General features: G+C 39.8%; 1 long non-coding RNA gene across 1 annotated transcript in view; it reads right to left on the reverse strand.

Moving 5' to 3' along the window:
- LOC118156660 overlaps window positions 1-15,591 on the reverse strand; it is a 21,634-nt gene extending 6,043 nt beyond the window's left edge. The window contains exons 1-2 of the long non-coding RNA XR_004746368.1: window positions 15,580-15,591; window positions 9,359-9,366 (exon numbers count right to left, since the gene is read on the reverse strand). This is a non-coding gene — a long non-coding RNA (uncharacterized LOC118156660). The remainder of the gene's footprint in view (window positions 1-9,358; window positions 9,367-15,579) is intronic.
- Window positions 15,592-18,102: the final 2,511 nt, after the last annotated feature.

Here is an 18,102-nt window from a genome sequence, read left to right on the forward strand (position 1 = left end):
AAATTTAAGACTGGTCAGATAAAATTGTACATTTATGGTATAGTGCTGAGTAGTACTTTTATGGTATAGTTCTTTAATAAATGCTAGTGCATTTATGGTATAGTACATTTATGGTATAGTGCTGAGTAGATTGTGAACCTGTAGTACTCAGCCAATGAGGAAACATGAGGAATTAAGCATTGGGTAATAGGGGATATAAGTTTATGACACACTTCTACTGTTTGTTTGTGCTTGCAGGATGCCTGCCATTGCAATCATGAATAAAAATGTTACTTCACTAAAATCCTTCCCTGAGCTTGTGTTATTGGCTACAGATCGTTTCTTACAAACAGAATCACAGAACTGCTTAAATTGGAAGTGACCTCTGGATATGTTATAATCTAACTCTGGCAGGCAGCTAAGCACCATGGAGCCACTCGCTCACTCTCTCCAAGTGAGATAGGGCAGAGAGTTGGAAAGGTACTTGTTGTGGTTTAACCAGTCTGGCAGCTAAACTCTACACAGCCATTCAGTCACCCTCCCCCCTCCCTCTCTGGGATGGGGAAGAGAAATGGGAAAGTGAAGTCTGTGCATTGAGATAAAGACAGTTTATTAAGATAGGAAATAATAATAATAATAACAACAATAGTGTGTACAAAAAAAGTGATGAACAATGCAATTGCTCACCACCTGCTGACCGATGCCCAGCCCAACCCTGAGCAGCCAGCCCCCCACCCCGGCTAGCCACCTCTATATATTGTTTAGCATGACGTCAGATGGTATGGAATACCCCTTTGGCCAGTTTGGGTCAGCTGCCCTGGGTCTGTCCCCTCCCAGCTCTTGCTGCACCCCCAGCCTGCTCGCTGGCAGGACAGAGCGAGAAGCTGAAAAGTCCTTGGCTTGGTGTAAGCATTGCTCTGCTGCAATTAAAACATCAGCATGTTATCAGCACTCTTCTCATGCTAATCCAAAACATAGCACCCTACCAGCTACTAGGGGGAAAAATAACTCTATCCTAACTGAAACCAGGACAGTACTGCTGCTCCTTCATGACTGCTTTCTCCCCTGCTCTGGCGTAGGGTTCTTCCTGTGGGGTGCCACCTTTTCTGGGTTGGTCCTGCATGGACTTCATTAATAATGAAGCCCTAAAGGTGACAGAGGTAGAAGAGACTGGGATAACACTGCCACATTGTGGGGACACCAAGCTGAGAGTAGGGGATAAAATGATCATTAGGCAATTATTGTATGTACCCAAGACAGGGACTAACTTGTTGGGAAGGGATTTGATGGTGAAATTGGGCATTTGAATAGTTAGTTGTTAGACTGGAATAACTGTTATTAATGGGGTGCTCTGACACCATGAAAGCAGAGATATGTTCACCTTAAAGCAGAAAGATCCTGAAAGGGAGAGAAAGCAACAATATAGATGGACAGTTTTACCTTCAGGGTTTACAAATTCACTGAATTTATGTGGGTAAGTTCTAGAACAGATTTTGGAGCAATTCCAACCTCCAGAAGGGTGTTAATGTTACAATATGTGGATGATCTTCTATTATCAGGACAGGAGATATATTAACGTTTTTACATTGAGGGAGTCATTGGGGATTTCAAGCAATGTATGACTCTGTACTATGGAAATATGCATGTGTAGGAATATATACTGTGGTTAAACAAGTATGCAGGAGTTGTATAGTGTGTCCAAAGATAAATAGGAGGATTATCCACAGACAACCTAAAGGGTGGGTGGGGGGTGGGGTGTTGAGAACCAGGAATTTGACCTTTCCCAAGTGTCCAGGTAGATTTTACAGAAGTTCCTAGGGTAGGTAGATTTAAATACTTATTAGTCTTGGTTGACCACTTGTCAAGGTGGGTGAAAGTCTTCCCTTCAGTAGCTGCTACTGTGAATGTGGTAGCTAAAGTAATTATAGAACAGATAATTCCCAGGTATAGAACAATTGAAAATATTGACTCTAATCAAGGATGTCACTTTACATGACAAATATTGCAAGGAGTAATGTGGACTGTAAGAATTAAATGGGAATTCACACTCCTTGGCATCCTTCTTCTTCTGGAAGGGTGGTGTGGATGAATCAGACAGTAAAGAAACAACTGACTAAGTTCAGGAAACTTGGCACCTCTGGATGAAGTGCTTATCTTTGGCACTTCTCTGAATTCAAATGGTGCCAAGAAAAGATGTGGCAGTTTCACCCTATGAAATGTTATTCAGGTTTGGTATACCTGGGCACAAGGAATGAATTACTCAATTCAAGACAAAATATGTTACTTCAAAATAATTTTATACTTGGGCTGTTGTCCTCTTCGTAATTTCTTAAGACCAATGCATTGTTAGCTCAGACCCCACCCTTGGAAGTCCTGATCCATCCATTCCAAGAAGGAGATTGGGTTCTGCTACAAATGTGGAGGGAACTGAAGTTACAACCTGATCAGGAAGGACCTTTTTGAAGTACTCCTTACTTCTAAGAGGGCAGTAAGAACAGCTTAGAAAGGGTAGACTCACTACACCCAGCTGAAGGTATCAGTTGACCCTGTGACCTGTGAGGCAGTTGCTACAAGAGAACCTTTACAATTAAAAATTAAGGGGACGTTTGAATCATAGTTGTAAACTAACTTGTCCTTAGGAAAAATTAGTGAATATCAGATGTAATTGTGGAAAAGAGTTGGATTACATAGAATTAGAGTGTCTCCAGGGGATTCGGTATTTTATATTAGTATGTATAGAATTCTTCATACTGTTGGAAATTCAGGGGGCATAATATTGACCCTGGGTGTGGAAATGTTACCTGTGAGTTAGGCAATTATCTATACTGTACAGTTATGGGAGTGTTAATATATATCATTCACACCAAACATGGTGTGGGAATCATTCTGTAACTGGATGGTCAGTCCCAAATGGCAAAGAGTGGTATAGGTTATGTCATAATGGGACCAGGAAAAGGTTACCCTGAGGATGGAAGGGAGCTTGCACCATGGGGACAATAATTCCGAACCTAAACATTACTGAGGATATGTAAAGTCAAAGCACAGGCCTCCTTGGGACCTACATATGCAGAATCAACAGGACTTCAATTAATCCTCTAGTGAAGAGAGGAATAGCATTCCACAGTTTTGCAAGGTGGTTTATCCCTTATTTAGGACTTCACTCACTCTCTCCAAGTGAGATGGGGCAGAGAATTGGAAAGGTAAAAATGTGACAATGCACATGTTAAGATGAAGATATCTTACTATGTAGAGTAAAAGCTGCATGCACAAGAAAAGCTAAACAAGGAATTCATTCACTGTTTCCCAACGACAGACAGACTTTCAGCCACTTCCAGGAAAACACGGCTCATTATGCACAACGGTTTCCTGGGGAGACAAGTACCATCACTCTGAAAAACCTCCCTTTCTTCCATTTTTACCTCAGCTTTTATTGCTGAGCATGATGCCATATGAAATGGGACATCTCTTTGTTCAGTCTGGGTTACCTGTCTCTCTCCTGCTTACTTGTAGGCCTCCTTTAGGTACTTGAAGGCCACTATAAGGTCTCCTCATAGCCTTCTCTTCTCCAGGCTGAACAACCCCAACTCCCTCAACCTGTCTTCCTAGGAGAGTTGCTCCAGCCCTCTAATCATCTTTGTGGCTCTCCTCTGGGCACATTATAATATGCCCATGTCCTTCTTGTGCTGGAGGCCCCAGAGCGGAAAGCAGTACTCTGGGTGGGATCTCTCGAGAGCAGAGTAGAGGGAGAGAATCACCTCCCTCACTCTGCTGGCCACACTTCTTTTGATGCAACCCAGGATATGGTTGTCTTTCTGGGCTGCAAGTGCACATTGCCAGCTCGTGTCTAGCTTATGAGCCAACACCCCCAGCTCCTTCTCCTAGTCACCAGCAAACTTGCTAAGGGTGCACTCAATCCTACTGGTGTCAATGTTACTCCCAAAGACGTTAAAGACTCGTAGTACCATTTTAAAGAATGTGGGTTAGTTTTTACTATCTTCCAGTCAGTGGGAACTTCACTAGACTGCCACAACTTCTAAATTTGATGGATATTGGCTTAGCAAGTACATCTGCTGCTTCCCTCATGATCCTTGGATGCATCTCATCAAGTCTCATAGACTTGTGCAATTTCAGGTCCCTTATATGGTCTTGAACCTGGTTGCATCCAGCAGAGGGACACAAAGATGATACAGGGCCTGGAGCATTTTATCTATTAGGAAAGACTGAAAGACCTGGGTATGTTCAGTCTGGAGAAAAGAAGACTGAGAGGGGATCTTATCAATATTTATAAATACCTTAAGTGTGGGAGACAAAGGGATATGGCCAACCTCTTTTCAGTAGTCTGTGGGGACAGGACAAGGGACAATGGCCACAAAATGGAACACAGGAAGTGGCCAATGGAGCACCAATATACAAAAAAAAGAAAAAAAAAGAAAAAAAAAAAAAAGAAAACCTTCTTTGACAGAGCACTGGAACAGGCTTCCCAGGGAGGTTGTGGAGTCTCCTTCTCTGGAGATGCCTACCTGTGCAACCTGCTCTAGGGAAAGGAACCTTTTTTGGCAGGGGATTGGACCTGATGATCTCTGGAGGTCCCTTCCAACCCCTACAATTCTGTGATTCTGTGATTTTCCTCCAAGGGATGGTCCATGTTTCCCCCTGTCCTTTTTTTTTGCCTTCTGGGACACAGGCTATGTGGCTAGAACAATTGCTAGTGAAGACTGAGGCAAAAAAATCATTGAGTACCTCAGCCTTCTTGATTTCCCAGGTAACCAGGTCACCCATTTTTGTCTGGAGATGGCCCACAATTTCTCTAGTTTTCCTTTTACCACTGATGTACCTATAGAAGCCTTTCCTGATGCCTTTGATTTCCTTTGCCAAATTTAGTTCTAATAGGACTTTGGCTTTCCTAACCTGACCCCTGGCTGCTCAGACAATGTCTTTGTATTCCTCCCAGGCTACCTGTTTTTGCTTCAACCCTCTGTAGGCACCCTTATGTTGCTTAATTTTGACCAGGAGCTCCTTGTTCATCTATGCAGCTCTCCTGGTATTTTTTGCCTGACTTTGTTGGGATGTATCGCTCCTGAAATTGGACAAGGTGATCCTTGAATATTAACCAGCTTTCTTGGCTCCAAGGGCTTTGTCCCACAGTACTCTCTCTGAGGAGGTCAAAGTCTGTTCTCCCAAAGTCTCCCCATAGAGCTTGCTGTGCTTCCTCCTCAGTGTCCTCAGGATCCCAAACTGAGCCCTTTCACCATCACTGTAGCCAAGGCTGCCCTTGAGTTTCACATTCCCCACTAACTGCCCTCTCCTTGGTGAGAATGAGGTCTAGCATAGTACCTCTCTTCATTGGCTCTTCTATGACTTAGAAAAATTGTCATCAACACATCCCAGGAACCTCCTGGATTGCCTATGTCCCTCTGTGCTGACCCTCCAACAGATATAACGGTAGTTGAAGTCCCCCATGATGATGAAGGCTTGTGAACATAAGCCTGCTTCTACCTGCATATAGATGGCCACATCTGCTTCGTCTTCCTGATTAGGTGGCCTTTATCAAACCTCCACTATAAAGTCCCCTGTCCCTGCCCTAGTTGTAATCCTGGCCCATAAGCTCTTTGTCAGCTTGTCACCCATCTACAGGAAGAGCTTCATGAACTCCAGCTGCTCATTGACACTGGAGGGCAACATCCCCTCCTTGTCTCCCATTCTTGTCCTTCCTAAAGAGAAACACTCCAGTTCCAACACACCTGTTTTGGGAGCCATCCCACCATATCTACATAAACCAATGAGGTCATAGCCCTGCGGGCATGCGTATACCTCTAACTTTTTTTTTATTGCCCATGTTAGTGTGTTTACATAGAGCATAGAGACATTTCAGTTGTGCCCCTGATGAAGAAGTCTTACTGTCTGGAGTGGCTGGAATTCCTTTGAAGTGCTTTTCAGGTGTTCTCTTGCTGACTTGCGACCCTTCTCAAGGCTTCAGTGACACTGGCATCAAACTGAGAGGAGCGGGATGGATTGAGGTTCAAGTTCCCCTGGCAACCCTAGTTTAAAGCCCTCTTCACTAGCATGGCAAGGTCATTAAATCCAGCAACCAAGCTGAGTTGATCAACCGTCTGAATCCAGTCATTAAAATATGTTTATTAGTGCCACAAACAAACAAACAAAACAAACAAGAGAAAAACATATTAAAGTCATTGACTGACATTCCTGTTGCATAAAAGAAAAACTATCAGCAAAGAGCCCTTATTGCCTTTTGGCTAGTGGGAAGGTTGTTTCATGAGGTGTGTCTTTTCTCATGTTTTCAGACAGCCCTCCAATCTTTTTGTTTGCATTCACTGTCTGACCCATGGAGAAGGCAAAAGACACTGTGAAGGCTCCAGTTTCCTCTTTTCACACACACCACCACATCCTATTCTCTAGAGCATCATAAAGTCTTCTTCTCTCCCAGCATCACTGCAGCTTGTCTCACATTTTTTTGGGGCACCCTTATTTCGCCATATTGGTTGAGGAAAATGGGCAAGTATGACAAAGTCTATTCCAGAGAACATTATTTATTTATTTGTTTATTTTTTATTTATTTATTTTATTTATTTATTTTTCAGCAGAGTCTCTGTGCTTACACTCACTCCAGGGGCACAAAAGCAGAGTACTGATTAAAGCTTGAGGTTGTTCTAGCAGAAATGAAAACAAACAAACAAACAAACAAACAAACAAACAAACAAAAACTTGCAAAACATCAGCTACTTAATGGAAAAAACAAAAAAATCTTCTCCATTGCCTTTGCACAATTTTGTCAAGTGTGACCAGTTTCTTCTGTCCATTCCCTGACCTTTTTCCCCTAATCACAGGGGAAAAATATCTCTATTTTCTAATTGAGAGAGTAATCTGCTGAGTAAAGCTAGGCTCTTTGATTCCCATCTTACCTTTCATAAAATAACTACCTAAAGGAAGATCAAGTGCCAGTAAAAATGAAATGTAACTTATTGCATCTCATTGTTCTGTGGGAGGTAACAAAAGGATCTTTATTAGACAAAGACGTTTTCATTTGAAGAATTGCTTGGTAGTGTATGGTATCTAGCCATCTAACAGTTGGAGGACAGGGCCTGTGGGCTATAGAGGAGCATAGGTTTTCATGCAGATTTAAAATTTAAAGTTGCAACTTCATTGTATCACATGGTCAGAACCCAGGACTAAATATTTATATAACATATATAAAGACCTGTAGGGTCTTGATGATTTCAGCATAACATATACTGAGTCCTGCAGGCAAAAATACCTGATCACCTCTATAACATGTACAGATGAGGCACCTTCATAGATGATCAAGTGATTGCCCCTCTCTGTTTACCACTTTAAAGAAAATAGTATCACAACTACCATACATACCAGTGAGAAAGCTGCAAGCAGCAGTGGTGATCAAGTAATACAAACTTGATCACATCCTGCTTGTGTTCAATAATGAGCTGTTAGGAAAGCGCAACAAACATGATACTTGATCTAGACCCAACTAAAAATCTGCAAGGAATTTCTCTTAATAAAATTCTCTGTTCTCTAATATGGGGCCACAAACATGAAATGCAAGAAGAGAATCCATGAATTGATGACACCTTTTCATTATCTACTCATTTTCTCCACCAGTAAAGGTGAATTATAAGAGGGATTTATTAGCAACTTCTATTCCATAAGTTGTCAAACATTTGTTTCCCAAACAAATCTTTGCTTATATATTAACACTTAATTCAATTACGATTCTGCTGCACAAGTCTCCAAGATTAACATTTGAATAGGCTCTCTCCTTGGGCTGATTAGGTCTTTGCTCTTACTACTACTACTGTTCCAAAGCTCTCTGTGTCCAAGTGAGACATCTGGACAAGATCATGAACATTACACATTTGGCAAAAAATATAACAGAGCATGCTATAGTTAAGAGGTTATCTTTACATGTACATGTATATATATATATACATATATATATATATATATATAAAGGCTGAAAAAAATGATAATATGGGAATGGCAAGAAATGTAGAAAATAAATTTAAGTTTCTGTAACCTCCCTGAAGCTTTAAACTTTTCATATTAACCTGTGTATGGGCAGAACAATAAGTATAAACTTAGACAATTAAATTAATACCCAGATATTTTCAAAGTTGGGTCTGACTTTGACACCAAACCCAATAGTAGTGAGGGTTTTCCCACTCAGGAGGGAAAAACTTTAGTTTCAGCATTGGTAATTAATAACTGAGGTAAGTTTGCTGGACATCAGAATTCAAGGCTAAGAACTATCACCAAGCAATTCACCTCCACTTGTACTAGTATAGTAGTAAGCATGAGATATAAGATGGTCAATAATAACTAAATATCTGAAAGCTTTAAATTCTGTCCTTTCACCCTCTACTTTCTTGAAAAATTTTGGTCTTAACTACTCATAAGAGCTCGTATCAATTACATAGAAAAACTGATTAAAACTGCTAGATGCCTTAAGTAAACACACACATGAACATATTTTTCCTTTTTCCTTTTTTTTTTTTTTCCTTTTTATTCTCATTATAGGCAATATAGTTACAAAACATAATTATCAGTTTTCAAGGATGATCATTGCACATCTGGGATATGTTCCTTTTTCTTTTCTATGTTAACTGGATGTAGATATTTTGTTTAATTTTTTTTCTGCACATAAGACATGAAGATTATGTTACCAGGAAGCCAAAAACTCTCACTGATTTGAGTAAGACTCATTGTAGATCTTCAGACTAAGCTATCTTTCTTTTTTATTTTTTTTATTTTTTATTTTTATATTTTCATCCAGGTGGGGAAGAGGTTGGATTGCTTTTATGTGTTTTGATTATCCTAACAATGTTTTCATGGTAGTGATATAGCACTTTAAAAACTTTATTAACATAAATATTGCTCAATATTTTTTTCCAATGTGGTTCTAGTTTGACAGCAATAGTTACACACAGTTATACAACTGCACACTCTACTAACTTTATGAAGTAAGCGATATAAAGCTGTTATCAAGAATTTGTCACCAAGGAAACCTCCTTCTCTACAGAAAGCCTGCCTAATTTATATTGATTATAAGAAAGTCCCAAGACAGGGAGAAAATACCTCATTCTGTGTCTGTAATATAAAGGACTGTCAAATTTGACAATTCTTTCTACAGTGTTCTTTTTATCACAGATCAGTTTTTATATGTGGGGAATATGATATCTGTACCTTAGAAAGAAAGTATGTAAAAATAAATGAACAGGCTTATACATGAAGAGTTTTTTTTTTTTTTTTAATTATTATTATTATTAAAAAAAATCAAATTAATAAGGATCATATAAATATTCTAGTTTCAATAACTAACAATATAGAATTAAAATTTTGACACCACAAATACCACTTTAATAGCGGAAAAACATTAATAGCAGAAAAACATTAATAGCAGAAATGTTTTTTGCATTAAGGGCCTATGTTTACTCTTAGTAACTGAGTAAAAATCAAGCCCCAAATGAAAGCAGTGTATCATTCTACTGAAAAGACAAAAGCAGCTATTTTAGCTACAGTATTTATTCTCGAGGCAGAAATAAACACATTTACATTTAAGATCAATTAGAGACAAATGTAATTCATCTAATAATTTAATTCCTTTCAGCAATGTTAAGATCCTAAAAACAAGCCAATCAATTCTACTTCTAAACCCCAAAAAACCAATATATTCACTAATTTCATTCTTATTTGCAATAAAAACAAATTAATTAGAAAAAACTCTTTTGCAAGACATCAAAAGCAATTCCTTCAATTATTTATTTCCAATCTGTAATAAAAAAATCATTAACCTCAGTTTCATTCTCATTTTTTAAAGCAATTTATTCAATAACTTCATTTTAATTCACAAATATGTTAATTACTCAAGGTTTTGTTCCACAAAGTTTTTCTAAAGCAACTGCTTCCCTTAATTGAATATACATGCCTGTCTACACATTGAAAAGCTATAAATTTTTCTCTCCCACTATTAATGACAATGTCTGGAATCACAGGATTAGATCCTGAAACAGCTTCAGGGGACTTAAAAGTATCAGTCACCTTCCAGAGATATTGCCAAGCTAAGCTGTTCCTCACATGTTCTGTAGTCTCAAAGCAAACTGTACAGCAATATTTGCAATGGTGGCATGAATAAACAGCAAAATGAAGCTTCATGTTTCTATCTTAAATTCTATTATATTAGCACAGGTGATGTGCAAGCATCAGCACTGCAAGTCACAATGTGATATCATTAAGTAGTACAGGTGGATTAGTTTCCCTTTCAAATACTTCCCATATTCATAAAAGACAAGAACGTATGATTTCACTATTTAAACCTGATATTACATATTTCCATTTCCTTTTCAAATGATTTTACAATTCACTGTAGATGATGAAGGGAAAAAAAAAATTGCTTCTCAGAGAGTCATTTCTATTGCCTCAATGTAGGTTTTGTAGTCATATGATGACAAGAGCATATAGAAATAATGAAATCTTGTGCTCATATTCATAAATCCATTAATATCTCAGGACCCTGCAAGTAAGAACTTTCACTGTCCTTCTTACAGCTGACCATCCTCTTTCTTAAAAAAGGGCAACACTTTAGCTTGGGAAATTACTACAGAGTCCAGATTGAATTAAGTAATATTTATGCAGTCTGGTATTTATGAAGCCTGATTTTCAGAAAGTATCAACTCTAAATATCAGCCTACCAATTTGTAAAGAAAGGTAAAAAAAAAAAAAAAAAAAAAAAAAATAGGAAAAACAAAGTCAATATAAGATAAAGTGGAATGAAGTTCAGAAGTCAAAAGACTATTGACTAAAAGACTATTTTACTTACTTTTTGGGCAACTTTCTGTTAAGAATAATCACACTTAATGTTAGCTCTACTGTTTTATTTCCCCATTCTTTTAGCATTCATAATTGAATGTTAACATTCAATAATATTAACAAATAATTTTAACAAATAATTTTAACAAATAATAATTTTAACAAATCATAATTCATGATTTTTGCTTTGGAATTGTTGTGGTTTAACCTGGCTGGCAGCTAAACTCCATACAGTCATTTGCTCACCCTCCCCCCTCCCTCTCTGGGATGGGGAAGAGAAATGGGAAAGTGAAGTCTGCATTGAGATAAAGACAGTTTATTAAGATAGGAAATAATAATAATAATAATTATAATGTGTATGAAACGATGCACAATGCAATTGCTCACCACCTGCTGACCGATGCCCAGCCCAACCCTGAGCAGCCAGCCCCCCACCCCGGCTAGCCACCTCTATATATTGTTTAGCATGACGTCAGATGGTATGGAATACCCCTTTGGCCAGTTTGGGTCAGCTGCCCTGGGTCTGTCCCCTCCCAGCTCTTGCTGCACCCCCAGCCTGCTCGCTGGCAGGACAGAGCGAGAAGCTGAAAAGTCCTTGGCTTGGTGTAAGCATTGCTCTGCTGCAATTAAAACATCAGCATGTTATCAGCACTCTTCTCATGCTAATCCAAAACATAGCACCCTACCAGCTACTAGGGGGGGAAATAACTCTATCCTAACTGAAACCAAGACAGGAATATATTTTAATTTTTGCTTAACAAATTTCCTTTTAATCTTTTGTAGCACAGGAGCTGGATCAAATGATTCTGTTTATTCCTCCCGACTGCTTTTCTGTGCAGTAGGTTGGTTCAGGTTTACCATCTGTGTCTTTTCATACGAAGTGAAAGTCACACCTGATTAGTATATCTTGATCTAGGTGGACAAGGAAAGAATGTGATGTTCCAATATTTTAGAAAAAAGATTTTAAAAGCAGTGTTAAAAATAATACAGGTGCATAATATTCATCTATGGGAAACCTTCTGTATTGCCTATGACATTTGCATAAGACCAAATGTGACATTTTCCACTTCGGTATAATTCCACTTTCCTAAAATCCGGTTCTTAAAAAGTTGATGTGTTTCTGACCAGTGACATACAAAAGTTAGATAGAAACCTATCTGGAAAACAGCTTTACCAGATCACTAATAATCTCTTCTGGTGTTATTAAGTTTCTAATATTACTATATTGTTATGTTAATATGGAAAATTCTTAATTACTTAAATATGTTTATTAATAAATTGCTGACAGCTTCATAACAATTTTTATCAGTGAAATAGAATTTTGTTTAACTTATTCCTCAGTCCGTCCCTCCTAAACATTAAGATTTGTTAACAGCAAACATTTTCCTCTATCTCTTATTATATGGTGTACAAGGTGTGTACTTATCTAAGGTGTTCCTGTTTTGTACTCATTGAAAAAGTCTTACGATAACTCCAGTATTTAAATTCCAATGAACTCCAATTTCATTGGAGCCAAATGAATATGTTCTTGACATATTTATTTATTTATTTATTTATTTTGTCTCCTGTTATGAATAAATAATTTATTGTATTGCTTCAGATTTTTAATTAAATTCTGAGCTGAGAGAAAAGTGCTTTCCTTCTAATTCTATGAAGCTAGTGTAATGTTTGTGTCAGATAAAATCTTTCTTTTATCTTGAAAATGAAAACTTAATTTGCCAGCACTTTTGCATATATTTACATTCACCACCATGAACAACAAGACTGATCACAGTAATGAACTAGGCTGTGACAGTTTTTTGCAAGATTCAAATTTGCATGGGTCTGCTTTCTGAAAAACAAACAAACAAACAAACAAACAAACAAAACTAGTCATATTTTGGGCTATTCTGAGATCTGGGAATTCAGAATTTCTGCCTGCATTGAATTACTACTTCCTCTCCCCTTTTGTGTAAACTGTTCAGCGGGTCTGATTTTGCTCTATTAGTCAACCAGCTCATATGGGTTAGAAAGTATTCATGAGGACAACAACAACTTATAGTTGAAAAAGAGAGCTTGGAATTTAATATAGCTATCTCAATTCTTGTTCATGATAGATATGTCTGCTTTTCAGAAATTAAAAAATAATTAGGCATTTTACTTATTACATTCCCTTAAACATTTATATCTGTAATGCAGTCTGTTCATTTAAAAATAAAATAATAATACAAAAAAATGTATTCCTTATGCTACTTCGAGAAAAAGAAATAAAGACCAGTTCTGCTTGTGAGGTTTGTTCCAGCAGCTCATATAGTGATTGCACAGAGGTTAGCAGTGCAGACAGATGACTACTTGCTGTTGCAGAGTTTTTTGAGAGGCTCTGGAAGCAGTGAAACACAAAGAGCAGCTGTGACAGCTATCCTTGCATACATGTTGGTACATATGTATGCACATGTTGATACTGAAGTAAAATCTGCTTCATAATAGAGGGACTTTTGGGAAAATCAGGCATTCCTATTGGTTTCATGAATCTAACTGTCTTTTGGTTAAATTAGATCTTAAAAGACAGCATACTTTCTTTTGCGGATTATTTTCTAGGAAGAACTAAATAGTGAGAGATTCTGCATGATGTGATAGAGGTATTCCCTTACCTAGAACTTCTGAAACATTATTTGTCCTTTACATTTCAAAGGGAGATGGATTTGATTTCTCTTTTTCACAGCTACTTTTCATTCATGATTTAGACATAATCTAACATTTATGTATCATTAATGGAGAAGAGTTTTCAAGATTTTCTGCAAAATGTAGAAAATCTTAAATACGGCTTAATGGTATATGACTTTAAATGTATTTTTCCATTATTGAGCTTGATCCAATCGATCCTGCTCAGTTCTGCTCACCATATAATTTTAGTACTAGTCCTTAATTTTCACTTGTAGGACTACTATTTTTTCCTCATAACGCTATACTGGATGCTTTACTGAAAGCCAAATGGACATGTGTACTTAATCCCTCTTATTTGTGAAATCAGAAAAAAAATAGCAGGGCTAGCTTATTATAGCATCCTACATTTTTATTTCTAATTTTTGTTCTCTTTGACTTCAATATTTTTAATTATTCTGTCTTCAAAGCTGATTTTAAACCTCACATTCTAATAATGTGAGACTAATTGTTTGCATTTCACTTCATCCTTCTCCTGAATGCACTTTACTTTTTTCCAGTCACATAGTACTGTTCTTGACAGATCTGCTAGAAAAGAGTGTTATTAACTGTACACCGTAAATGGTTAGCACTTCCAAAGCTGTTGGAAGAAAAAAGACTTTTATCTACTCATTTAATTTGGCTACATATAACTGGACTGTAATTTATCTTATCTTAATATTGTTATGTTGTCTCAAATCTACTACTTCCCAGTATTTGTTTTCATAGTTGATATATTCACTTTTTTTTTTTTTTTTTTTTTTTTTTTTTTTAATAACATACACCCTCAGAACAAGAGTTACCTATCTATCTGTCATCTATCTATCTATCTATCTATCTATCTACCTATTTCCTGGTTTGGAACTATGCATCAGTTTTCTATAATCTTTACTCGACCTTTATTGTGTAACCACCTCATCACTAATGTTACCGTGCTTTTATATGTCTGGAGGACACCTACTGGTGGGAAATGTGTTAAAATCCAACTTGCTATAACATATAGACTGAGGTATAAAGGACTAGAGAACAGCCCTGCAGACAGGAATCTAGGGTTTTTAGCTGATGGTAAGTTGAATATGAGTGTGTGCTGGAAGCCAAAGGGCCAACTGCATTCTTGGGTGCATCAAGCATGGCATTGCTAGCTGGTAGAGGGAAGTGATTGTGCCATTCTGCTCTGCACTGGTGCAACCTCACCTTGAGTGCTGTGTGCAGTTTTGCGCACCACTGTATAAGAAGGACATACATTTTGAGAGGGTGTCCAAAGAAGGTCAACAAAGATGGTGAGGGGTCTAGAGGGCAAGACATACGAGGAGCACCTGAGGTCACTTGGTTTCTTCAGCCCAGAGCAGAGGAGGCTGACAGGAGGGCAGATGGTATCCTACAGCTTTTTCATGAGGGGAGCAGAGGGGCAGGCACTGAGCTCTACTCTCTGGGAACAACAACAGGACCCAAAGAAACATAGTGGAGCTGTGACAGTGGAGGGTCAGGCTAGGAGTTAGGAAAAGATTTTTCACCGAGAGGGTGGTCAGGCACTAGAACAGGCTTCCCAAGAAACTGGTCATAACACTGAACCTGCTGGAGTTCAAGAAGTGTTTGGACAACACTCTGACATAATGTTTGATTTTTGTGTTTTCTTGTACAGGAGTTGGAATTGATGATCCTTGTGGGTCCCTTCGAGCTCAAGATATTCTAGGATTCTAAGAGTTATACCTTCAAAAAAAATGACATTTTCAGTAGATACTTAAACACTAATATCCAAAGCTGAATCTTTTGTGCCCTGTCATACAATGGTATAGATGGATGATATAGATGGAAAGATACAAAATTTTACCCCACAAATTTTAAATAAAATTGAAAAGTGGACTGAGCTCTCTAAAAACCACATTTAATCTCCAAGCAGAAGCTAACACTATGCTAATATTTGTAACTTGAGTGAATGAAAATTGCTTTCAATTAATGACTAAAACATTCAAATTCCAGTTGCAACTGAGATTTGGGTATACTAGCATGAATAGAATATCCTGAGTTGGAAGGGACCCTTAAGGATCATCAAGTCCAACTCTCGACACCGCACAGGTCTACCCAAAAGTTCAGACCATGTGCCTAAGTTCACAGTCCAATCTCTTCTTAAATTCAGACAGGCTCGGTGCAGTGACCACTTCCCTTGGGAGCCTGTTCCAGTGTGCAACCACCCTCTCTGTGAAGAACCCCCTCCTGACGTCCAGCCTAAATTTCCCCTGCCTCAGCTTAACCCCGTTCCCGCGGGTCCTGTCACTAGTGTTAATGGAGAAAAGGTCTCCTGCCTCTTGACAACCCCTTACGAGGAAGTTGTAGACTGCGATGAGGTCTCCCCTCAGCCTCCTCTTCTCCAGGCTGAACAGGCCCAGTGACCTCAGCCGTTCCTCGTACGTCTTCCCCTCCAGGCCTTTCACCATCTTCGTAGCCCTCCTCTGGACACTCTCCAACAGTTTCATGTCCTTTTTATACTGTGGTGCCCAGAACTGCACACAGTACTCGAGGTGAGGCCGCACCAGCGCAGAGTAGAGCGGGACAATCACCTCCCTTGACCTACTAGCGATGCCGTTCTTGATGCACCCCAGGATACGATTGGCCCTCCTGGCTGGCAGGGCACACTGCTGGCTCATATTCAACTTGCTGTCTACCACGACCCCCAGATCCCTCTCTTCTAGGCTGCTCTCCAGCGTCTCATCGCCCAGTCTGTACGTGCAGCCAGGGTTTCCCCGTCCCAGGTGCAGGACCCGGCACTTGCTCTTATTGAACTTCATGCGGTTGGTGATCGCCCAGCTCTCCAAACTGTCCAGATCCCTCTGCAAGGCCTTTACGCCCTCATTTGAGTCCACAACTCCTCCAAGTTTGGTGTCATCAGCAAACTTGCTCAAAATACCCTCTATTCCTACATCCAGATCATTTATAAAAATATTGAAAAGTACTGGCCCTAAAATGGAGCCTTGAGGGACCCCACTGGTGACCGCCCGCCAGCCTGACGCAGCTCCATTTACCATAACCCTTTGGGCCCTGCCCGTTAGCCAATTGCTCACCCATCGTATGATGTTTTTATTTAGCTGTATGGTGGACATTTTGTCCAGTAGGATCCTATGGGAAACCGTGTCAAAAGCCTTGCTGAAGTCCAAAAAATCACATCAGCTGGTTTCCCTTGGTCCACCATACGGGTGATCTTATCATAAAAGGAAATCAGGTTAGTTAGGCAGGACCTACCCTTCACAAACCCATGCTGGCTGGGACCAATGACTGCTTTGTCCCCCAGGTGCGCCTCAATAAGTCCGAGAACCAACTTCTCCATGATTTTACCAGGCACTGACGTGAGACTGACAGGCCTGTAATTGCTAGGGTCTTCTTTCTGACCCTTCTTGAAAATTGGCACAACATTTGCCAGCTTCCAGTCTACTGGGACCTCTCCAAATTCCCAGGATCGTTGAAAAATAATTGATAGAGGTTCCGCGATGACATCCGCCAGCTCTTTCAGCACCCGGGGATGAATCCCATCCGGACCCATGGACTTGTAGGGATCCAGGTGGAGTAGCAAATCCCGCACACGTTCAGGGTCAGTTGGGAGTTTGTCATCCCCACCATCCCGGTCCTCCAGCTCAGGGCACCCTGGGTCCCGAAGCCCATCATCGGCATTGAAGACAGAGGCAAAGAAGGCGTTAAGCGTCTCTGCTTTGCCTACGTCATCGTCTGTGAGGAGACCTTCCCTATCAAGGAGCGGCCCTATGTTTTCTTTAGTTCTCCTTTTTCCATTTACATATCTAAAAAAACCCTTTTTATTTTCTCTCACAGAAACAGCCAGCTTCAACTCTAGCTGTGCTTTGGCCACTCGAACTTTCTCCCTACAAACACGAACAGCATCCCTGTATTCTTTCCATGACGCCTGGCCCTCCTTCCAGTAGCGAAACACTCTCTGTTTCCGCCTAATCTCCATTAGAATGTTCCTGGTCAGCCACGCCGGCTTCCTGCCCCGCCTGCCTGACTTGCGATATTTTGGAATTGCCTTATCTTGTGCTTCTAGGAGGCATCGCTTAAAGAGTGACCAGCACTGGTGGACATCGAGGCCTTCAAGAGCAGTTTCCCAGGGGACCTTACTGACTAGTTCCCTGAGCAGCCTGAAGTCCACTTTCCCCATATCTAGGGATGAGGTTTTGGTGGCGCTTTTCCTTCTGTCACCATAAATGTTGAACTCAACCACTTCATGGTCGCTATGACCGAGGCGGCCACCAATCACCACATCTCCCACCAGACCCTCTCTGTTTTCTAGCAACAGGTCTAGGAGGGCACCTTTCCTAGTTGGCTCCGTTAGCACCTGTACCAAGAAGTTATCATCTAGGTGCTTCATGAACCTCCTGGACTTGCTCGTGTCAGCCGTGTGGCACTCCCAGTTAACGTCCGGCAAGTTGAAGTCCCCCATAAGGACAAGGGGAGTTAATCTCGAGGCCTCTCTTAGTTCTGTAAAGAATAATTTATCGGCGCTATCATCCTGGCCAGGCGGTCTGTAATAGACTCCCACAACTACATCCCCTTTATTCGTTCGTCCCTTGATCCTTACCCAGAGGCTCTCAACTTTGCCAT

This window comes from Oxyura jamaicensis, chromosome Z, assembly GCF_011077185.1.
Source record: "Oxyura jamaicensis isolate SHBP4307 breed ruddy duck chromosome Z, BPBGC_Ojam_1.0, whole genome shotgun sequence".
NCBI lineage: Eukaryota > Metazoa > Chordata > Aves > Anseriformes > Anatidae > Oxyura > Oxyura jamaicensis.